Source organism: Callorhinus ursinus, unplaced genomic scaffold (assembly GCF_003265705.2).
Source record: "Callorhinus ursinus isolate GAN/ISIS: 27379988/994484 unplaced genomic scaffold, GSC_fseal_2.0 scaffold69, whole genome shotgun sequence".
Taxonomy (NCBI): Eukaryota; Metazoa; Chordata; class Mammalia; order Carnivora; family Otariidae; genus Callorhinus; species Callorhinus ursinus.
In genome coordinates this window covers 426,061-451,590 of record NW_027397131.1, presented here as the reverse complement: position 1 = coordinate 451,590, position 25,530 = coordinate 426,061, and the positions used below count along the sequence as shown (strand labels likewise).

Sequence of the window (25,530 nt, the reverse complement as noted above, 5' to 3'; positions counted from 1 at the left end):
TCTAGCTCCTTTAGGTGTAGGGTTAGGATGTGTATTTGAGACCTTTCTTGTTTCTTGAGAAAGGCTTGTATTGCTATATACTTTCCTTTAGGACTGCCTTTGCTGAATCCCAAAGATTTTGAACAGTTGTGTTTTCATTATCATTGGTTTCCATGAATTTTTTAAGTTCATCTTATATTCTTGGTTGACCCATTCATTTTTTAATAGGATGCTCTTTAGCCTCCATGTGTTTGAGTTCTTTCCGACTTTCCTCTTGTGATTGAGTTCTAGTTTCAAAGTATTGTGGTCTGAAAATATGCAGGGAATAATCCCAATCTTTTGGTGCTGGTTGAGACCTGATTTGTGACCTAGGATGTGATCTATTCTGGAGAATGTTCCATGGGCACTAGAGAAGAATGTGTATTCCGTTGCTCTGGGATGGAATGTTCTGAATTTGTCTGTGAAGTCCATTTGGTCCAGTGTCTCATTTAAAGTCTTTATTTCCTTGTTGATCTTTTGCTTAGATGATCTGTCCATTTCAGTCAGGGGGGTGTTAAATCCCCCACTATTATTGTATTGTTGTCAATGTGTTTCTTTGCTTTTGTTATTAATTGCCTGTATAATTGGCTGCTCCCATGTTAGGGGCATAAATATTTACAATTGGTAGATCTTCTTGTTTGATAGACCCTTTAAGTAGGATATAGTGTCCTTCCTCTTCTCATTACAGTCTTTGGTTTAAAATTGAATTTGTCTGATATAAGGATTGCCCCTCCAGCTTTCTTTTGGTGTCCATTAGCATGGTAAAAGGTTTTCCACCCCCTCACTTTCAATCTCGAGGTGTCTTTGGGTCTAAAATGAGTCTCTTGCAGACAGCATATGGTTGGGTCTTGTTTTTTAATCCAATCTGATAGCCTGTGTCCTTTGATTGGGGCATTTAGCCCATTTACATTAAGGGTAACTGTTGAAAGATATGAATTTAGTGCCATTGTATTGCCTGTAAGGTGACTGTTACTGCATATTATCTGTGTTCCTTTCTTGTCTATGCTGCTTTTAGGCTCTCTCTTTGCTTAGAGGACCCCTTTCAATATTTCTTGTAGGGCTGGTTTCGTGTTTGCACATTCCTTTAGTTTTTGTTTGTCCTGGAAGCTTTTGATCTCTCCTTCTATTTTCAGTGACAACCTAGCTGGATATAGTATTCTTGGCTGCATATTCTTCTCATTTAGTGCTCTGAAGATATCATGCCAGTCCTTTCTGGCCTGTGAGGTCTCTTTGGATAGATCTGTTGCCAATCTAATGTTTCTACCATTATAGGTTACATATCTCTTCTCCCGAGCTGCTTTCAGGATTTTCTCTATGTCTCTGAGACTCATAAGTTTTCCTATTAGATGTCGGGGTGTTGACCTATTTTTATTGATTTTGAGAGGGGTTTTCTGTGCCTCCTGGGTTTTGATGTCTGTTTCCTTCCCCAAATTAGGGAAGTTCTCTGCTATAAGTTGCTCCAATATACCTTCTGCCCCTCTCTCTCTTTCTTCTTCTTCTGAATCCCAATTATTCTAATGCTGTTTCGTCTTATGGTATCGCTTATCTCTTGAATTCTGCCCTCATGATCCAGTAGTGTTTATCTCTCTTTTTCTCAGCTTCTTTATTTTCCATCATCTGGTCTTCTATATCACTAATTCTCTCTTCTGCCTCATTTATTCTAGCGGTTAATGCCCCCATTTTTGATTGCATCTCATTAATAGCCTTTTTGATTTTGATTTGGTAGATTTTAGTTCTTTTATTTCTCCAGGAAGGGTTTCTCTAATAACTTCCATGCTTTTTTCAAGCCCAGCTAGTATCTTTAAAATCATCATTCTGAAACCTAGGTCAGACATCATACTAAGTCTGTATTGAGGAGGTCCCTGGCAGACGGTACTACCTCTTGTTCTTTTTGTTGAGGTGATTTTTTTCGCCTTTTATTTTGTCCAGAGGAGACTTGATGAATGAGAGAACAAAGTGCTAATGGGTTAACAACGTCCCCAGCAAATATACTCTATACAAATCAGAAAAGACCTGAAACCAGGGGAAAAGAAAGGGAAAGAAAGGAAAAAGAAAGAGGAAAAAAGAAAAAAAGCAAAAGATAAACAAAAACACAAGAAAACAAAACAATAAAAAACAGAATATGACCAAATATGATCAGGCTAGTGCATAGATCATTGGCACACACTAGATTTTGGGTGTATTTTGGTGTGTTAGAAGAAAGTGCTTCCTAAAATTTTAAAGAAAGAAAGACTTATATATGTACAAAATAAGCGTTGATACAATGAAGGGATGGAATATGACTGTAAAAATGAAAATTATAAAAAAGTTTAAAAGGAATTGATAAGGTGCTTGAAAAAGAAAGAAGAGGATTTAAAAAAAGAAAGAAAGAAAAAATAAGGGGAGATAATGTGATCAGGCAGGACACTAGAACAAAGCCATACACTAGAGATTTAGGGTATATTTTAATATGTTAGAAGAAACTGTATTTCAAAATTTTAAAGAGAGAACAACTTATATATATATGCCAAAAATAAGGGTATCTACTATGAAGGGATAGAATATGATTCTAAAAATGAGAAATAAAAAAAATTTTTTTAAAAGGGATTGATAAGATGTTGGTTGAAAAAGGGAAAAGAAAAGTTCCAAAAAAAAAAAAAACAGTTAAAAAAATTAACTTTGAAAGACTAATGAATCATGGTAAAAAAGCCATGAATTCTATGTGCAATATTCCCCTAGCGCTGGAGTTCTGCCATTTTCATTGATCGGTAAACTTGGTCTTGGCTGGCTATTCTTGCAGATCTTCAGGGGGAGCAGCCTGTTGCCGTGGTTTCCAAATGTCTTTGCTGGAGGCGGATTTGCCCTGCCCTTGCTGGTCTGGGCTAAGCAATCTGCTCGGGTTTGGTCTTGGGAGCTTTAGTTCCCTGCAAGCTTTCCGTATAGCTTTGGAGGATGGGAATGAATAAGGCGGCCCCCAATCTCTGCCCCAGAGGAGCTGAGAACTTGAGGCTCCACTCCTCAGTGCGCCCCCAGAGAAAAGCAGTCAGTCACTCCCATCTCCCTGGTCTCCGGCTGTACTCCGTGCTTACCCGGCCCGTGACGGAGCGTTTCTATCTCTGGCCCCTGACCCCGTGTGGAGTCTCCAAACCCAGCAGATCCATGTGGTGCGCTCCCATGCCGCTCCTCCCTGGGGAGGAAGGGGAGTCTCCCTGGCTCTGCCGCTTGTTGGGTCCCCGCTGGAGGAGCAGTGGCCCGACTGTGTCGCAGATCATGGTTTATGGCCACCCTGAGCTGAGAGCCTGCGCCTCGGCTCCGTCTCTGCAGCCGGCTTCCCTGCTCCGATATCTGGGAGCTCTGCCGCACTCAGGCACCCCCGGTCTTTCTGTGATCCCGAGGGTCCTGAGACCACACTGTCCTGCAAGGGTTCCACCCCCACCGTAGCCATTGGAGCGATGTCCCTCAGTGGAGCCAACTTCTAAAAGTTCCGATTTTGTGCTCCGTGGCTCTATCACTTGCCAGAAGCGGCCGACGGAGGCCCCCTCCCCCGCCATCTGTCCTCCCGAATATCGCCTCGGATTCACTTCGCACGTCCTACCTTCCAGAAAGTGGTCACTTTTCTGTTCAGAGAGTTGTTGCTATTCTTTTCTTCTATCTCCTGTTGAGTTCGTAGGTGTTCAGAATGGTTTGATCCCTATCCAGCTGAATTCCTGATACCAGATGAAATCCAGGTCTCCTACTTCTCCGCCATCTTGCTCCACCCTGTCAATTCTTTGTATATTTTAGATAAGAGTTCTTAATCAGATGTCTTTGCAAATGTTTTCTCCCAGTCTGTGGCTTGACCTATAATTTTCTTGACATTATCATATGCAGAGTGAAAATTGATAACTTTAATGAAGTAAAGCTTATCAATTATTTCTTTCGTGGATATTGTCTTTAGTGTTGCATCTGAAAAGGCATTACCATTATCCAAAGTCATTTAGTTTTCTTCTTTGTTAACTTCTAGAAGTTTTATAATTTTGTCTTTACCTTTAGGTTTATGATCTGTTTTGAGTTAATTTTTGTGAAGATTATTATAGATTCTTTTTTTCTTTTTTCCTTTTCTCTTTTTTCTTTTCTTTTCTTCTCTTTTCTTTTCTTTCTTTCGTATGTGGGTGTCCATTTGTTTCAGCATCATCTGTTGAAAAGACTGTCTTTGCTCCAAGCATTGTACTGCTTTTGCTCCTTTGTCAAAGATCAGTTGAGTGTATTTGGGGGGTCTATTTCTGGGCTCTCTGTTCTGTTCCATTGATCTATTTGTCTATTCTTTCACCAGTGCCACACTGTCCTGATTACTGTAGCTTTATAAGAAGTCTTGAAATCAGGTAGCCTTAGTTCTCCAACTTTGTTCTCCTTCAGTACTGGTGTGTCTATTCTGAGTCTTTCGCCTTTCATATTAGCTTTAGAATAAGTTTGTTGATATTCATAAAATATGCTGGGATTTTTATTGGGATTGCACTGAATCTAACAGATCAAGTTGGGAAGAACTGATATCTAGACTATATTGAGTCTTCCTATCCATAGACATGGAATACTTTATATTTATTTAGTTCTCCTTTTATTTCATTCATTAGAGTTTTGTAGTTCTCCTCATATAGACCTTGTATATATTTTGCTAGATTTATAACTCATTTTTTGGGTTATAAATGGTATTATGTTTTTAATTTCAATGGTATTTATGTTTTTAATTTCGAATTCCCCTTGTTCATTGTTGACATAGGAAAGCAATTGACTTTTGTATATTACCCTTTTATTCTGCCTTCTCAGTGTAATTGCTTATTAGTTCTCCGAATAATGCCTCCCTTCTCATATAACCTTCAAATGTCTGATTTTTGATTAGTCAAACCAGATATACAGAAATCCCGTCAAATAACTGAACCAAGTACCTAGAGAAAATTACTTTTAAGCCTTTGTTGAATGCCTCTCTTAGTGACTGTTGAATGCATCTCTTAGTGACACTGTAGATTTGGGTGGAGGAGATCCTGTGGGCCACATGCCCTATATCACAATGACCTTGTAACCAATACTGTGATGTAATATTCCAAACATCCCATGGAAGAAAAACAATAATGATGGCAATATATACATATCAAGTTTCTGGTCAAAATGGAATATCACCATTTCAAGGAGTGAATAACCACTACTCATTTAGATTATGCTTTCATGGGGTTTTAAAAATTTAACTAAAAATGAGTCAAGTCTCTGGCTCCTATATATTCAGGACTGTTCCTGATACTTTGAAGGAAATAGACAAACTATAGGACATGAATCCTGAACTTAAAAGCTTGCAATTTTCTAAGGTTAATTATTTTGAAATAATAAAGAACCCCTAAAATATGTAATACTGACCATGAGGGTGCTTAAGAAATAAAAATAAATGATATAACTTCATGGTTGAACACTATTTGAAAAGGTCAAATATACATTTGTAATAATACCCAAATAAGCTCTTGTTATTGTAATTGTGAAGCATTGGAATATACTTAGAATATGTCTAGACTAAGGTAAACTTTGGGGAATGGTCTGTTTCCCAAAGGTGACTACGTAATGTTAATTTTTATAATTCGAAATAAGTTGAATTAACCAAAACCTTCATTTTCTGTGTATTTTAGGAGAGAAGTACACATTCTGAGATATAATAGCAGAGGTGACTGTGTATAGTAAATCTTATGAGTTTATCCTTCACTTCATGCACTAAAGGAGATGGCTTGACTGGCAACATTAGGATACATTCATAAAATTAAATCATGTGCCATTGGTCTATCCTTATCATTTGTCTTTTCGAACTTGAACCTCCTTTCTTAAACCTAACAGGCCCTAAATCCTTGACCTCTATTATATTTCTTTGATCATTATGTTAAGCAAACTTGTCTTACATTTCATACTGATTTTTCTCATAGCCAGGTTAAAAGTAAAAGTACTCTGTCAGTAGTACACACATGTCCAACTACCTGGGGATTTCATATTAGGAATGCAGAATAACTAAGAGCTTACAGCATTTTACAGTTTTCACTTTTTTTGTAATTTATTTTTTATTAGTTGCAGAGGTAGAATTTAGTGGTTCATCAGTTGCATATAACACCCAGTGCTCATTACATCAAGTGCCCTCCTTAATGTCTGTCATTAAACTACCCCTTCCCCCCACCCACTGCCCCTCCAGCAACCCCCAGTTTGTTCCTAGTGTTCAGTGTCTTTTATGGTTTTAAAGACATAACCCTGTTACATTCCCCAACTCTTCAAATAATTGCAATGATATAAAGATTTGTTTTACTTCATTGTATTTAAATTACTTTCTTGCTGTATCTCTTTTATCATGAAAAATATTCTGAAACAAATCAGGTGAGCAGTGTGAGTCCAACACTAATTAATTAAACAATTACACCAGAATTGTTGTCAACTAAAATCATGAGCATTAATATTACGAGATGCACCAGGCAATTCATCAGAATAGAAATTTGGAAGAGTGTCTGGGTCCTTTTAACTGCTAGAAGCCAGAGAGATCCAAGACTGGGGTTGCAAAAGGTGAATAGAAATGATTTGTTAGTATAGATATAAACAGATGGTCCCCTAGACAGCCATGAGTTTCAGCCTTCTGCCTCCAAATTGAAGAGCCCTTTAATCATTTCAGGCAGGTGATTATATCCTTAAAAATTCCCATGGACTAAGATATCCCATTTTCCCTTTATAGACTTAATGTTGCTATGAGAGAAAGTCTCTCAGGAATTAGGAGTTTTGCAAACTGGAAGTGGGGCTTTCTCTTCCTTGATCATCGGGTTTAATTTAATTCTAATAAGTGCCAGGCACTGTTTTGGGTTTTTGGGATAAAGTAGAACAAAAAGAATAAGATACTTGCATTGTAAATTTCTACTCTAATGGGGTAAGATAGAAACTAAAGACAAACAAATAAAAGAATTTCCAAATTGTGGTGATTGGTATGAAGTAAAAATATGTCAGTGGGGACAGATATGCTTTAGAGAAGCTGGTTAGGCATGACTCTGTGAAGAAGGGACATTGGACTTTACCTGAATGAAGAGAAAAATTAAAGGGACTTGATGACATGGTGTGTTGGAAAGAGTGCCAGAGGTGTGACCTTGGATAAGCTTGTTAATCTCCACAGACACCATTTCCTGGTTCTGTTGGCCAGCATATATTTTTGTTAAGTTCTAATCAAAATTTATTCTCATTGGGCAAAATTATCCTTATTTCCCAAGAGTTCCCAAACTCCCAGGTGTTTCTATACTGGACTGTTGTTTGACATCTCTAGAGGGATGTTGGAATCATGGTGAGTCCTCATTGGTAAAGATCTCAGAAAACAGCTTGGGAGAGCCGGTAGGCCTGGCTTCTCATCCATGCTCATTGTTTCCACCTACAGTAGTTAACACTCTCAAAATAAGGTAGCCTAATGCTTAAGGGGCATTTTTCAACCCAACCAGGTTGTGGTTGACAGTCTGATAGGTTACTTCCCTGTGCACCCATATAGAGATGGACTATCATACCCAGAGCCAGATGGGGACAGATGGCAAACCCATCTCTTCACTGAGGTTGGTGAAAGGGTGAAGATGACAGGTATTCACTAGGGGTATGAAACAGGCTTAATTCCTGGAACACGGGGCATCAGAGCCCTAAGATCAGGTTTCTGCATCTAGGGTGGTTGAGAAGCTGGTCATTAGGTAGAATCAGCTTGTGGAATAAAGCTTCAAGCAGCACATGTCTATAACACAGGTACATTTCACTCACTGAGGTGCACTATGCCTACCCTATAGTCTCTTTCTTATTGCTGTCTTTTAAAGATATTCTTCCTAAGTATGATTCATGGGAATTAAGTTTGAAAGATAAAAATAGTGTTCTGGGTAAAACAAAGGGAGGAGGGGCTTAACTGATGCTAAATGATGCCTCTTTTTGGAGGAGAGGCTAAATACTCAAGAGAGATCCTGTAATTAAATCTATTTAAGTTTGTTTTACCAGCCAGCCTCAAGCTTAGTCGACTATGTAAACTTATTTTTTTCCTCACAGAACATCTATTAGTATCTTGTTGAAAGCAGCCCGATTTAGAGACATTGCTGCAGAGAGAATATTTAAAAGGTTGCATGGCGAAAAGCCGACTGGTTGGCTGGGGATGATTGCCTGCGATGAGGCTTTTGTTTAGAAAAAGGCAGAGCAAGCACACTGATGTTGAAATGATTTTATCAAATGCTACCGTAAGATATTTTCTAAGCAGGAGTAGGACTGAGATTCTGAAGGAAACCTTATATGCAGCTCCCTGGTAAGGCCTTTTCAAAATGTTTGCTTAGTCTCAGAATGACCACGTAATCTTTAAGAACAAGGTGTGCAATTAGAAGCTTAAGAAATTCTTTCTTAAGTTTCTTAATCTTTAGTGCCAGAATTTGATGACAGGAGGAGTTCTCAAAGCAGTAGGAAGTGGTTCTAGTTTGCTGCTGTTGTATTGGAAAATCAATTCATCCTTAATGGCTTGCAAGTGATTTTGACTTCTAAAATGCTTCAAATTTAGACTTCTAATTTGGAAATTCTGAAATCTTTATACCAGGTCATAATGCAGGAAATTGCTCTTCTTTAATTGCTAGGCTAACCCATTCCTTTTTTTTTTTTCTTTTATTTTTTGGTTTGGTTTCCTAAATGAAAAAATGTGCTTCTGGGAAATAGATACTCAAATTACATAATTCAGATTCCTGCACACCCTAGTCTCTGTTGTTTTGTTTTTATCATTGCTTTCTTTATGCACTTTGAAACTTGGCTCTGAGATTGGTCTCCATCATTGCTCTTATCTCTGTGTTCTGTACAGTTACTCGTGATCGTTGCTTAGACACCATTGATCAAAGGACGTCTGGCCTTCAACATGACTAAGATTGATATTAGCTCTAATGGAGAGTAGATCTTAGGGCCATGGGTAAGACCATTTCCTTTTCAGCCTTTTAGTTTTAAATATGATTCATGAATATATTTTTTTTTTTTTTGCCAATAGGAAAAATCAGTTAATGGCTGAAGAAATTGGTAAAGCTAGAGTGACAGCAGAGGGACGAGGAAGTTAAAATGAATTGCTCTGCATTCATTCAGATTACAAAACTTCAAGTAGCAGTGTAAAATTATTTAGGTCCCCATTTTCCCAATTTTATCCTTGACTCAGGTTTCTGCATTTAGCACCTAGGATTAGAGAAGAAGGAAGAGGTACGCAATGTCTGCACATCTTTATAAAGATCTGGTAATATCTTGGAGAGCTGATATGAGAAAGCAAATTGTAGTAGTCTGTTCACATACTGTCCCAACTCTGTTATTTTGATATTTACTAATATGAATTTTCTCACCTAGTATTGATGGTCTGTCATTATCTAGTTTTAAACTTTTTTGTAAACAGTAATCAAATTTCTATCCCCCTTTTCTGCTGTTGGCCTTCTCTTGCTTCTTTCTCCAACGTTCAAAATTGCCTTCAGCTTCAGAAAATGTTAGTTCTGTTTCCTTGGTCTTCCTTTCCTGTTAACTTGAAATCTCTCCTTCTATACTCTCTGGTTTAAGGATAATAGATAATTTGGTTTTTGTTAAATGATTCTGAGGCCCAACCTGGGAATTTTCCTTCAAAATGAGCAATCCTCTGTCCTGAGTTACAGACTGTAGGTTGTAAGTGCCTCGTGAGGCTTTTATCCTTTGTCCCATCCCCAACCTGCTGCCAGACCCAAGTTTTATTTAATTAATTAATTAATTAATTAATTTATTTATTTATTTTAGCATCTTAGGAAAATTAGAAACATAGACAAAGATAGCTGGGCCCAAAGAAGTTGAATTTAGGCATTAGTTTACCATCAAACTATAAGGGTTTGTTTGTTTTCTTGTGTGTGTGTGTTTTGTTTTTGAGTTTTTGTTAACATTTCCTCTTACTGTTTCAAAAACCACTTGGTATCAGAGGTCTGCTTTTGAAAGGTCATAGAGAACTCTCTGAAGACCAGAAGGAAGTAGGGCAATGCAGCATCACATTGTGTTTAGACCGAGAATTTCTGAACACGTGAGGATTGTTGCTTTATTTTGCCACTCAGCACCCTCTGTAAACTATTTTTGCAAACTAAAGTGTACTTTTTCTAGTTGCCACACATTAGCTGAGGGACAAGGTAAGAGAGTTTTGTGAATCTCACATTTTATTTTGTGTAAGGGTGCTGTTTGGGATTTGAGTTGCATAGCCAACTCTACAAGGAATCTCTGGAGATAGTCCTGCTTGACATTATCAGCCAGAATCATCATGGGGCTCCTGAAAAATTGTACAGTTTCTATCAGATACTGGGAATTGTGGGACCGACCACAAAGCTTCCCTTTTAGAGTTGATTACTGAAAAGCTCAGTCAACCTTACCACTTCCTTTGGCAATTGTGTTGGTTTTATAGTATCTATTTTACAATTAAGCTTATTTCTAACTCAGATTTACACACTTATCCTTGTTTTACATTCCTTTTAATTTACTTTTTTCCCCTTACATTATCTTTCCCAGTTCATGTGAGGAGTCTTAAATTCTTTATGGAATAATATAGAGAGTAAATAAGGAAATAACTAAGAGCTACTCCACATTTCAACTCTCCTCTAGTTTAGGATTCATTGTAGTAAAGAATGAATTTTGTCTGCCCAGTTACTTTTTTCTCCTTTTATCTTCCACTCCTTTAGCTGGCTTTCTTAGTGCCCAGCCTTTAATCTTTCTCTGCACTGTTTATCATTTTTGATGTTACAGCATTATTGTTGTTGTTGTTATTATTATTTTGAGAGTCCAGTACTGACAAGGACACATCATCTATTTCCACTTCAAAAACAGTTCCTGTTCAAAAAGACCACAGATAAATATAACTCTCAGGTAAGCTAATAGAAGAGTCTTGTAACTTTTAGAAAGAGCGAAAACCGCTGTGCATCCCATGCTTTCTCAGGCATATGGTGACAAATAAGAAGATAAGACAGACTGCATTTTGAAACTGAGCAGTGATGCTCCTGGTACTGATTAAGTATCAGTAATCCCGTTGGCTTTATTAACCCTATCCGAAAGTACACTTTGAAGTGCTGAAGCTAGGTTTATACAATTGCACTCTGAGAACCACTATGCCAAGCAATTTATCACAGTGTGTCATGGTGTGCATCTTTACCTGAAGTTAAAAAAACAAAACAAAACAACTCTCAACTTCAAATTGGGATTGATTTTTTATGCCAACAATATTATTCTCTGGCTCTCAGCTGGCATTGGCCAGCTTGCATTGGCAGCAAGATGATAGATAGGGCTGATGTTGGAAGAATGCATTTGGAAACTGGGATCAGGGTATTTCTGACCCTAAGCAGACCTGTGGGTAAAAATATTTTTAAGTATCCTTCTCTCTACTTGACAGTCATTAGAGGTATTTCACCCCTTCAAAGAAGATATGTAGTTCAAAGAATATATGAACCATAGAAGATTCAGTAGCAAATGAACTCCAAGATGTAATGAGAGTTTAGTGGAGAGAAATAGCTTATTTCGTGATTACTTTACTCAACTAATTTTCCAAACTAGAAATCTTTGATTATCCTTAATTCTTCCCCCTCACTCCCAATCTACAACCATTGTTTAACACTGTTCATTTTGCCTCCTTATGTCTTTGAATCTATCCAGCTTCTTTGACTCAACTACCATTCTCTTCATTCAGGAAATAGGTTTGTGCTTTGCTTACCCTCCTGACTCTAATCCAGCTTCTTCTCTTGAACAAAGCAGCTACTGGGGCTAGCAGTAATTGAGTCTTGGCCCCTAGAAGGGAATCCAGACAAGGATAGCTGGAATTGTTTTTCTCCTTTATGGGCCCAAAGCATTGAATTCCAGGAAGATCTGAATGTAGCAGATCTTGACTCTTGATCAATGTTAATATCAGCCCTATATGAACTTGCCTGATTTCTTTAGTCCTCAATAAATCTAGGAGGAGATGAATGGGTGAGCCAGGTTTTCCCATTCTTGAGGTGGGACTATGCAAGGAAACTGGGGAACAAGTTGACTCCCTCATGTTATCTACTGAGTGACTGGCAGCCATCTGCTATGCTACTGTTGGCCCAAGGCATATGGAAGATTTTACCTTTTGCTACTTACAGGCTTGTTGCTAGTTAGGGTGCTCCAACTACCATACCTGCATGCCAGCGAGCTGACAAAGAAGAAGATAACAAATTTAGGGGCTGAGCAGCCAGAGAGAGGAATATCAAATAGATCTGCTAAAAGAGACAATTAATAATTTAACAAGAAAAATCATAAACACACTTAAGGAGATTGGGGTATAGCAAAAACCCCCAATTCTTTACATTTAAAACACTGCTTTATTTTAGAATCAATTTTTAATTGTATCTCAAATTAATATCTTGGAAGATGAGGTAAAAGAAATATTTCAAAACCATGATGAAAGCAAAGACCTAGATGATGCGTCTAGAACAAATGTGAATAACCACTGTTTCAGAAAAAGAAAAAGGATCATACGAAGGAGAGGCAGTTATTTAAACAAATAATAGTGGGGAAAGTCCTCATACTGGATAAATACTTGAATTGCAGATTGAGAGAATGTACCAATTTGGGCAGATTTGATAAGAACAGATATTTTTGGACAGAGGTTTGCAGAATTCTGAATTCTAAGAATACATAGAAACCTCTTAAGCATGCAACAAAGAATAAATACCTATGGGATGTAGAGAAAACATTTTTTATGTTTATGCACAGTTAGAGCTGTCTGAATAAACTTTTTTGAAATGTGGGACCTGCCCTAAAAAAACAAACCTAAATGTACTGCATGGAGCACTGGATGTTATACGAAAACAGTGAATCGTGGATCACTACATCAAAAACTAATGGTGTAATGTATGGTGATTAGCATAACAATAAAAAATTAAAAAAACCTAGTGATGTATGGTGACTAACATAACATAATAAAATAAAATTTAATTAAAAAAGAAAATTAAAAAAAGGTTAATTTATAACTAGTTAGATAGTAAGAACTCCAGAATATTTACCTCTGCAGAGGTAGGAGGCATGTACTTATATTTCAAGGGGAAATGACAGCAGGAGTCGGAAGAAACCCATAGGTTGCAAAGCTAGAGGCTCTGGTCTTATCTTTTCCTTCGAGAAATTTATTTACATTCCAAAGGGTTAGAGTAAGAACTCGGAATCTTTCATTACTTTTCCAAGGAGACAATCTCAGAAGGAGAAAGTAGACATTTGCCTCTTTCTCCTGTGTAATGTAGAAATCCATATTTTCAATAGTCTTCACTACAATGGAGACACTGTATGTATAGGTGACATTTAACTTTTATAGTATTGCCCCAGAAGAGGGAAATTGGAGCACATAGGAGCTGGCACATTATTTACTTTAAATAAATTAATAATCTATTCTACCCCCAGAAACCTCTTGTCTGCATTCAGGATAATATATATATGCATTAAAAAAATTAACAGTACCAACAAAAGAAGATAATTTAACTAGCTTCAGGTTTTCTATCTGAAATATTGGAAGCTACAAGATAATAGATTAACCATCTTCTAGTATCTTAAGAACCTGCAATGATACTTTCAGTTAACATACACATATATACATTTATAGTTAATAGTTATATCTAATTTGATAAAACCTAGACTTTTTGTGAATGGGTGATACAATGTTAAACAAGGATTCTTTAAACAGGAGAGACATACTTCAAGGGTAATTCTAGAAAAAAAAGTGTATGTGTTGCATGGGGAAAGGTAAGAAACCTGTAAAAGGAATGTAATAGTAAAACAGAACTCCCCATTTACAGAGGACAAGCTAGAATAAATAGCTCTGGGATGAATAAAAACTTGGTCAACCAAAAGCAAACATAAAGAACAAGAAGGTAAAATAATATATTAACAGAAAGATGAAGAAAATGGAATTGAGTGTATTAGCCATTATACTAAATCTTAATGGGTTAAATTCTACCATTAAAAGACATTCTGTCAAATTAATTTTAAAAATAAAACTGGAATATGTAGCAATAAAAGTGAAAATCAGGTTGATCAAATCAAAAATAAAACAGACAAAACAAGCAAAATGTCTTAATGTAAAGATGGAAAGATCGGAATTTACTGCATCTGCCATTATACTAATGTGATTGTATTAAATTCAGTGGTAAAACAACATTCTGTCAGATTGACTTGAAAAGTAAAACCAGAATAAAAATTAACGGGAGTGAATAGCAACTTGATCAAACCAAATTAAAAAGAGAAAATAACAAATGAAAATAAATAATAGACATAAAAATGGATAGAAAAGAATCAAATATATCAACATCAACAACTACACTAAATATGATGAACTGAATTTTGCCATTAAAAGATACAGTCTGACTTATTAAAAAAACCCAGCAATATGCTATTTACCAAAAATATTAAAGCAAAATAATAAAGGTATGAAATTAAAGAATAAACAGATAAATATAACTAAAAATGAAAAGAAGTAGCAATATAACTGCAAGATAGGGCTGAAATGTGTAAACGTGGTAAGGAGAAACCTTATAATGATAAAAGGTACAGGTTATGAAAAGGTAGACTCAAGGTAAATCTGTTTGCACCAAGCAATATAAAAGCTAAATATGGAGGAAAAACCTTTAGAAACACAAGGATAGCTTGTTAAACATATCACAACAGAAGAACACATCAATATATCATTTTCAGAATTTAGAGGTTCTGTAGAAGGTTCCATAGAAATACAAACGTAATGCCTTTAAGGACTTGCAGAAACAGTCAATAAACTGAATTTACTTTTCTCTCTCTCTCTCTCTCTCTCTTTTTTTTTAGTCTCAGGTCTTTTATTTTCTTTACATTATCATGCCATGAATTCACAGGGAATGGGTTCCAGCAGTTTGGGCTCCTTTCCATTGGTTCTCACAAAGTGTGCTTCTCTGTGGGGCAGGCTGGCACTTCAGTTGAACCCAAGTACTTTTCTCTGTGGCTTCCTTCTTTTTCTGATCGTTTTCCTTCACACGCTTCAAGAAGCTGTCTCGGTTCTTTGAGTGTTTAATATGCTCAATACGTACATTAATTCTCTTGGCAAGAATCTTGCCCTTAACTTGATTGTTTACAGCAATGCCAGCAGCATGCTGAGTAACACTGTAGACTCTTCCAGTTCAGCCATAGTAACATTTGTGGGGCATTCCTTTTTGAACAGTGCCTATTCCCTTGATGTCCACAATATCACCTTTCTTATAGATTCTCATGTATGTGGTCAAAGGAACAACAACATGTTTTCTAAAAGGCCTAGAGAACATATAGCGGGTACCTCTCCTCTTTTCCTTTGTGTTGGTCATTTTGGCAAATTACTGGAAGATGGTGGTTCTGGCTGAAAGAAAGGCCTGAATTTACTTATTATTAATTAATAATAACTGTATTATTTATTATTTATAGACATTGTATAGAATATTATTGTCTCTTAAAAGGAATCGGCTCAACAGACTTTAAAAGTAGAAATTTTATAGACTATATTTTTTTAACACAATCCAATAAAATTGGAAATAAGTAATATAAAGGTGAATATAAATACCTTAACAACTTGGAAATTAAGAAGTACATTTCAATATGACTCTTGGTTCAAGGAGGAAATTAAAACTGAACTTACAAAATACCTAGAAAGAAAAAGAAGTCAAATCCTTCATAGTAAAATCTTTCAGATACAAAAGTTATTCTCTGAATAACACTTACAGTTTTAAATATCCCATTTTTAAAGAAGAAAGAAATAATAAAGGAACTTAGTTTTAAAGAAATTATAATAAAACCATTAGCAAGCTAAAAGAATAAGGGAGAAAGGAATTTTTAAACAAAAGTTAGCCTAAAGTTACCAAAATATGAAATAATTCTCTCAGAAGTGTTGAAAGGACAATCCTGGTGCTTTTTTTTGGGGGGGGGGCTTGTTTTTGGAAAACCAATTTTAAAAAAAATGCCCTTTGGGTATAGCTAAGAAAAAGGAGAGGGAGCAAAAATATATATAAGAGTAGAAATAAAAAAGAGATGTAATTATCATTACTGCGAGAGATTAAAAGAATAACAAGCAAATATTATTACAACTCTCTGGCAGCAAATTTGAGAACCTAGAGGAAATATTTCTAGGGAAATTGGTTATTGGATTTGGTGAAAAATAGACCTTTACCACCCAAACAAAATCAGTCAACATCATACACACACCTCAAATTTATTTTATTTTATTTATTTTATTTTTTTAAAGATTTTATTTATTTATTTGAGAGAGAGAGAATGAGAGTTAGAGAGCACGAGAGGGAAGAGGGTCAGAGGGAGAAGCAGACTCCCCGCTGAGCGGGGAGCCCGATGTGGGACTCGATCCCAGGATTCCAGGATCATGACCTGAGCCGAAGGCAGTTGCTTAACAAACTGAGCCACCCAGGCACCCAACACACCTCAAATTTAAAATATTTAGAAGAAAATAATGAAAGAGTATTTTTACCACTTTGGGGGTAGCAAAAGATTTCTTAAACATGACAGAAATAGCAAACTTTAAAGAAAATGACTTATAAACTGAGTTATAATAAAATTTATAATTTTGGTTTCTCAAAGGATATGAAAAAGCATGCATATACAGGCCACAGACTGGGAGAGAGATTTGTGTTAATCATAAAGGATTAAGATCCACAATAAAGAGAGCCTAAAAATCAGTAAGAATTACATAAATGACACAGTAGAGAATCTAGAAGCAAATTGTGTGATCAAATTACAGAAGAAGTAACCTCTAGTGGCTAACATATGAAAAATGCTTGACCTCCTTAGAACTTAGGGAAACGTTAATGAAAACTGCTATTAAGTACCATTTCACACTCATCAAATTTTCCATAATATAAAAATTTAACCATAACAAGTGTTTGTGAAAATGTGAAGCAAGAGAAACTCTTAGATGGGAGTGCATATTGATAAACTATGTCATTTAGTAATTAAGCAATTTGTACAAACCCTAAAGTCTATTAGTTCTATTGCTAGGTATATAATTTTGAAAATTTCTTAAACATACTCAGAAGGAAATGAACACAAGAATGATCATTGCAACATTGCTTATAATTACAGAAATTTGGAAATGAGTATTTCTTAAAAAGAAAAGGGTCAGAGTATGCTAAATTATACTATATTGCAGATAAAATTAATAAATTAGAACTACGTAGTTAAAAATTGATGAATTGTCAAAAGCATAGCCGAGTGCGAAAAACTGAAGTTCAAGAAAAAGATATATGTAGTATTAATACATTTATACAAAATTTTAAAGTATGAAAAACAACGCTATACATAGCCTAAAAATAGATGTAATGATGAAAATATAAGGAAATGCATAGAAATGATACATACCAAATATAGAATAATGGTTAATTCTGGGAGTGAGGAAGGAAGATGTGATTGGAGAGAAGTACACCTCAGGCTTTAATTATATTGTTTGTATTTTATTTTTTAAGGTAGATGGTATGAATTTTTACTTTATTTTTGTACATATATATGTGTTTGAAATATTTCATAATACAATTTTAAAAGAAAATTTTACCATATACATTTTTAATTGCTTTATATATAAGGCAAAGATAACATAAACAAAGTCAATAAACTAGCAATAGATTTATAAAAATATTTGCAACACAGATGACAAGGGATTAACACATATTATATAGAAAGAGCCCTTACAAATTGACAATGAAAAGAAAAATGACCCAACAGAAAGTTTGACAACAATAAATGAATAATCAATTAATAAAAAGCAATTCATCTAACTAACAAACATAAGAAAAGGTGATCATATTCAAAAGAAGTCAGGGAAATGTGCATTAAATAATAAATGTTGCTTTATTGTTATCAGATTGGAAAAAATTAAACAGAATAATGTTATTTGCTGGCAGGCATGCAGCAAAAAGAGTAGTTGTGTGTACTACTGGTGGAACTATTAATTATTATAGTCTTTTTAGAAAGCAATTTGACAATTTTGGAAGGGTCAAGCCAAGAAAAATGTTATAAAAGAAAAAAATTATCTACATGTATGTGTTACACAAAAATTTATATATAATGCATCTATGTATCTATTTGTATATATGTCTATTATATATACAAATGTATACACAGATATATATATATATATATATATATACACACACACACATCATAAAACAAGCATGATATAATTACAACAAACCAATGGTAGCACAACCGTACAACAATGAAACAAAACAAATTCCAGCTTCAGTACATATTTCCTCATTGACTTTGGATAGCCTCTCTGAGCCTCATTGTCCCTAGCTGAAAATTAGGATGGCAGTTGCTTTTCCACAGGATTATTGGGTAAGGCAGTTTAAGCTAATTTATGCCCTGGCTAAATAAACAAAACAAACCCTAAAATCTTAGTGGCTTAACAACACAGGTTTTTACCTTGTTCACAATTCATACCCTGCATTGGTTGGCAGAAGGCTCTGCATATCACAGTTACTTTGGATCCAGGATGACTGAGGATCCTCTTACAAGGGGTGTTTCAACTGTCCATATGTCTGGGAAAGAGTGCTTGGAAGGGGATTATTGACTGGTCATCTCATGCCGGCATTTAAATGCTTTGACTCAGAAGTGACATATTTTCTCCTATAACCCATTGGCCAGAACTAGTCATGCATAAAAAGACACAGAAGTGTAAATACTCTCTTGGGGTTTAACCAAAAGGACAATTAGATGAGGATGAGCCTTGGAAGTCTCTACCAAAGTTTTTATGAGAATTAAATGCTCAGTAATTTTTAGTTCCTTATTACCCTTTGTTTTACAGGTTTTAATTATTATATTGTCTGTATAATTGCATCTTCCTTTTATCCTCTCATGAATCCAATCCTGTCTTTTGCCAGAAATGATTTTTTACAAGATGGCTTTGATGATGTCATACCATTGCACTAAACATATTAGTGAGTCCCAATCCTAACTGAGAAAGTTTCTACTACTTTGTGTGATATTCTAGACATTTCATAGTCTAATACTTAGGTAAATGTAGGGAGTGCTATTTGTGACTACGTCAAATCTCTTGGTATCCACTGCACTCGTTAATATTCATAGTGTGAATTCTGCCCTCCTAAAATGCAATCCCTAACAGCCTATACCTCCCAGTGTCCCTTCCAACCAGTATAAAGGCACACCCAACTGGGTTTCTGATTCTGATCACATATACTATGGATTCTGTGGATAGCAACTCAGAATCTTGATGAATGAGGTGCATTTTTGGCATTATCTCTTCACATTTTTCTTTGCATGTCTTGTGTTGAGAGGGGGTGATTACCAGTTTTATTCAAAAGAAAGTCATACGAAAAACAAGCTCGCTTATTTGTCCTCCTTTGGGAGACTGAAGGAGAGATCATAAGATTAAGGATTTCATTTTACATGATTGAGAATTCAGCAGGTCTTTCAGATTCCAGTTTTAAGATTATTTATGCAGTAATTTTTTGAATAAACATTACTGGAGCAATTGGGTGTGTAAAAGTGTAATGACTGGAAAAACACCATTGCGACAGATGTTCTGAATGCTGAGGAAGATAGATCAACCTGACTGTGGTTTGGGGTCCAGGGTCTGGATTGCATGTCCAGGGGATTTAGGCAAATGACTGAGCTCAGACTGTGGATGATGGAAGAACATGAAGGGACAAGTCACCTCATGGAGAAAAACTGTGTCAATCTTGAGCAAAATCCCTACACTTGTTAATATGATTCAGTTCTTGTGGCAAATGTCCATAAAACTGAAGTTGGTGTGCAAATTAGGATGAACACTGGATAGAGACCACATGCACAGAGATGAACCAGAAATTGAGGAACCATTGGTGGAAACAGAGCAGAAATTTACTGAAAAAGACAGCATGGTATCAGACAGCATAGGTTGTGAAATGAGATATTTTATTCAAGTTTGACTCAAGCTGGAAGGCTCTAACTACATCTGTGTTACAGTGTTGGCTTTAAGGACATCACAGTAGATTATGGAAACAGATGGTAAGCAGTTTACAGCACGGTATAAGTGCTATAGTTGAGGGAAGGGCAAAGTGCTTTCAAAGTAGAAAGGAGGGAGTGGAAGCCAGGGGAGATCTCTCTTAAGTGGTGACATGAGTTCATTCTGAAGGGATTGGGGATATGGAAAAGGGAAGATGAGTTTTGCAAGAGAAATTGAGTCATGTGCTTATTCTTGGGGAAATTTAATTGTCCATCATATTTGGAGAGTGAGTGATCAAAGGTACATAATAAATATTTATGGAAAATTAAAAACTATTTTGAGCAGGTAAGGAGCTATCTTTTCTTTATGGAACTTATAACCTGGATAATGGAAAAAATGAGGAATGATATAAAATGTGTATAACTACCTACAAATAAAATTTAAAGTACACTGCAGGGGAAAAAGGAGGGTTGAAAAATAGAATTACTATTTTTATATTACCAAGAGTACAGTTTCTAATTTCTGGGCTTCTCTTACAGTATCTTTTGAGCACTGGGTCTTTTCTGACTTCTTGACTTTTCCTCTGTGGATAAAACATTTTCCTTATGTCTTTTTTTTTTTAAGATTTTATTTATTTATTTGACAGAGAGACACAGAGAGAGCAGGAACACAAGCAGGGGGAGTGAGAGAGGGAGAAGCAGGCTTCCTGCTGAGCAGGGAGCCCGATGTGGGACTCGATCCCAGGACCCTGGGATCATGACCTGAGCCGAAGGCAGACGCTTAACGACTGAGCCACCCAGGCGCCCTCCTTCTGTCTTTCTTATCTGTGAGAATATTTGAAGCTCGAAGGCCTGGAAGGGAATGATTAATGCTTTTGTTGTTCTTTTTGGCTAGACTAGTTTGAATTTGCCTTTTGGAGCTGTGGAATACAGTCTCTGACCTTTTCTAAATTTTAGTATCTTCCTATGAAAGAAATTCTTTCAGATATCTGTGTGTGTCTCAAGAATCATCTTTTCCACCCTCAATTTAAAATTTCAGCTTTCAAAATATTCTAAAATGTAGTCTAACACATAAACCCAAGGTCTCCATCATATACTATAGGTTCAAGGTCAGTACTTTTCAAATTTTAATGGGCACATGGATTGCCTGATAAAACAGATTGAGTTTCAGTAGATCTGAAGTGAGGCTTCAGATTCTGTATTTCTTAAGTTTTCTGGTAACGTGGATGCTGCTGGTCTGTGAGCCACACCTACTGCAAGGCATTAGGTAACTCTGTGGGTGAAATAGGCCAGACCCAGAGGCTGGGTCATGCCTTGAGATTTTAGGGCAGAATTCTTGTTCTTCAATTTTCCCTCTATTCAGCTTGATAAACTGAAATCAAACAATTTTTCAAAATTCCCTTTCACTAAAGGCAGAGAGGAAGTTCTTCATTTTAGAATCTCTGTTTTTAGTATTCAGTTACCCGATCACTGAAGTTTGGTCACTCCAAGCAAGACTTATATAAGAGAGAACTATTCCTTCATTCACTGCACAGATTCCAACCCTAATACATTATATGAGAATGTGGTATATTGTTAGAGATCGTAGACATTTTTATGAGAGAGAAAGGAAATCAACTTGTCCCCATGACTGCCATTAAGTGGAAAAATTTTTCTTGGAGTATCTTTTTCCATGAACTTGTTGGTACTCACCAAATTTTTATGCTTATTTTGTATAGGGGGTATTCTTCTATGTTAAGCATCAAGTGGAAAAATGCCCACAGTTATATGGATTCTCAATGCCACTCATCCAGTAGGCCATCTAAGTATTTATTGGATCCCAGTTATATTCCAGGCAACATGATAAGCAAGTGATACAATGGTGAGCAAAACAGATTCTACTCACTGGGTACTTAACAGTCCAGTTAGTGAGACAAAACTTTAAAAATCAGCATAAACATTTAACTATAATTGTAATCAGTGCTTTATTTTCTCTCCTCTTATATTTATTACAATAAGCCATTAAGGCGGTTCCTTGTTGATAGTAAGAAGAAAAAGAAGTCTCTTTAGAAAGCTAACACAACTACTAGTAACTCAATCTGACTCACTAAATCTTTTTGGAAAATGAGCTCTTTGATCATTGAGCCTTGGGTTTTCCTTTCATGAAACATTGCCTCAGACAGAGTAGATGGGGCTTTGCAGATGATCTGACCGAGACAACATCAATAACTCTAAGGTGCATTCCCCATCTTTTATTTACAGCCCAAGTCCATTCTTTTGTCAGCTTGTGCTTTGTGCATTTGACAAACCCTTTCCAGATGCCCCTTCAGAGCTTCCCCCTAAGTAGAGGCAGCTGGTCCATCTGTTACTCTGCCCTTAGTTACTACTGGCTTCATTTATATGTTGCATCTTTTTTTTTTTAAGATTTTATTTACTTATTTGAGAGAGAGAGAGAATGAGAGATAGAGAGCACGAGAGGGAAGAGTGTTAGAGGGAGAAGCAGACTCCCTGCCGAGCAGGGAGCCCGATGCGGGACTCCATCCCGGGACTCCAGGATCACGACCTGAGCCGAAGGCAGTCACTTAACCAACTGAGCCACCCAGGTGTCCCTATATGTTGCATCTTCTTAATCAATACTGCAGAGGGGGCCCTGGACAGAGATGGTGCCCTCACATTTAAGTCTTGGCTGAACTGTGCTCCATAGGCTATTTATCCTTGACCAAATTCTCGTTTAAGGTTTCAAAAATGTAAGAGAGTTCTTTTTAGCTTGTCTGTTTTTCTCGATGTCCACCCTATCTTCACTAAACTCATTCTTTTTTGTATTTACTAAGCCTAATACATTTAAATTTCCTAATCAGAATTTCCCATAACATCTTCCTATGAATCCTCTTCCCCCACTTACCAAAAGTTCAATGTGCTTTGAGAGTAACATTTCAATGGAGACTTGATAAATAACATAAGGTGGCCAAGGCAATGGTAGGAAAAGGAAGGTGATCGCTTTCCTGAGACATTTCTTCTGAGACGAGAAGGTGAATGTTCCACTGAAGAACTCAAAAAAGGTGAGTGTGGCTGGAACACAGAGAATGAGGGCATTTGGGTTGAGATGAGCTGGAGGGGTCAGTAAGTTCATGAGGTGTCATTAAGAATTTTAAATTTTGTACCATCAACAAAGGGAAGACATTGAAGGGCTTTAAGCAGTGATATAAGGGCATTGCGTGGGATATTTTTATGTGTATGCATTGTTGTACAGTGTAGTGACAAATTGGATTTGCATTTCAAAACTGGAAAAAGCTGAAGTTTTCTGAGACAAAGGAAGAGCAGATTAAGGCCTATGGCTGTTTTATCACCACTGTGATCGTTTTAACATTGTCTAATCACAGACAGGATTTTCTGTAGCCTAATCTTAGAGAGGCCCTCCAAATACTCATCTGATCTTATTGAAGCCATTCTGAAGAGGAATTGCACTAAGACTCAAGACCCTTACATCACATATTCTTTACTAAGGGGTAGTTTTGATCAGACAAGATGAGAAGTCAATTAAAGTGATAGCAGGAACCAAGTCAGAGAAAAGAAGGGGGCTCCATCCACTTCACAAATATTAATGAGAACTGGCTAATCTACCCCCTTATTTGAAAAATTACATGAAAGGAAAATCGTAATTTCCCAGAAGCACTCATTAAGCATCCACCATGTGCAAAGCACACACATTATATGGCTTGGCATCACAGAGCATTTACATTTAGTTCACTGCAGATTGGTGGATGGGACACATAAAAAGAAACCCATTACTTACTGAGAATTTGCTCTATGGTGATGGTGGAGAGAGTGTCCATTTGTTGTTCCATCTCATGATTTATGGCTATTGGGTCTTGGCTATGTCCCAGAATCGAGACTAAGTGGTTGGCCCTTGATGATGTCCTTCATTTTTCATTCAAGTCACCTTATCCATTGGATTGCAAACCATAAATCTACTTCCTACTATAGGCATATATATATCAGCTATATATTATATTCATGGATTTGTTTCTTTTCTAAAATCAACCCTATACCTTTTGTATTTTGTAAGGCAAAAAAGGAGATTTTATTTTAGCCTGACATGCTTTATGTGCTTGTATCCTGAGGAATCAATTACTTTCTTACTAATATTCATTTATTAGATAAGCTGGTATAGGTCATAAGGTTTCTTGAAGAGCTCTCCCTCATTACCAGTGCTCTGATTGGGTCAGCAAGAAAGAACCCTATAGTTGTGGCTTATGCCCTTCAGATGCCCAAGGGATATACAGTTAAGAAAAAGGTTCTAAATATCAAAGATAATCTTGAATGCCTTTTAAACTACTTTCTGATTACATAATGCTAAGCAGCCAGTAAAATTGCCACATTAAAAACAAAAAGGAGAGAAAAAATTGCTATCTTTCTGAGACCACTATGCGAATAGCCTTATTGATCTCTGATTTCAAGGAGGATAAGGCCTGGTTTATTTCTAAGGATGAAGACTATGCACTTTCAGTTAAGGCTGTCAGAGGCAGCCTCTCTAAGACTGCAGCTGAGGATTGAAGAATCTACTACCATAGTACTTTTGTTCCATGAGTTCAGCATTACCATGGGGGTTTGTGAAGTCAGGCAAATGAAGCCTGGGAATGATAAAATCAACAAGACACACTCATGCACATGTATGTGCATTCATGGCATTTGTCATACAGACTTCAATATAGGGCAGCAAGTCTGCTTTTCATCCCAGTACCAGCGTGTCTTATAACTAGGAAAAATGCTTCCATTTCTTAGGCTACAGAGAAATTGGACAGATGTCTTAGAGAAAGAGAGACAGTGTATTATTCCCTTGAAATCTTTTGGTTTTGATGATACTGCTGTCATCTTTGTCTGTGACTTCTGTTTTACTACCACTTGTGATAGTCATCACATTGCACTGGTTGTGGAGTATCAGAACTTCCCTGTTTCCTAAGGACTGACTGCACCACCCTTCTTTCCTTACCAGTGGTATAATAGTTATGTTACTTGAGCAATGAATAATAAATAGAAATGAAAGTACACCCCCCAAAAAAGAAAAACTCGTTGAAATTATTGTTGTCAGGGACTGGAGACTCATGGCTTCTGAATTCCCATTTTTTTTTATTTTACTTTAAAATTTTTATTTTTATGTTTATCACCATACATTACATCATTAGTTTTTGATGTAGTGTTCCATGATTCATTGTTTGTGCATAACACCCAGTGCTCCACGCAAAATGTGCCCTCTTTAATATCCATCACCAGGCTAACCCATCCACCAATCCCTCTCCCCTCTAGAACCCTCAGTTTGTTTTTCAGAGTCCATCATCTCTCATGGTTTGTCTCCCCCTTCGGTTTACTCCCCTTCATTCTTCCCCTCCTGCTATCTTCTTTTTCTTCTTCTTTTTTTTTCTTAACACATACTGCTTTATTTGTTTCAGAGGTACAGATCTGTGATTCAACAGTCTTGCACAATTCACAGCGCTCACCATAGCACATACCCTCCCCAGTGTCTATCACCCAGCCACCCCATCCCTCCCACCCCGCCACCACTCCAGCAACTCTCAGTTTGTTTCCTGAGATTAAGAATTCCTC

General features: G+C 36.6%; 1 long non-coding RNA gene and 1 pseudogene across 1 annotated transcript in view; one reads left to right on the top strand and one right to left on the bottom strand.

The window, feature by feature from the left end:
• LOC141371346 (uncharacterized) overlaps positions 1–25,530 on the top strand; it is a 183,843-nt gene that overhangs the window by 80,025 nt on the left and 78,288 nt on the right. The window lies entirely within an intron of this gene.
• On the bottom strand, positions 14,852–15,358 carry LOC112807462 (large ribosomal subunit protein eL21-like; annotated as a pseudogene).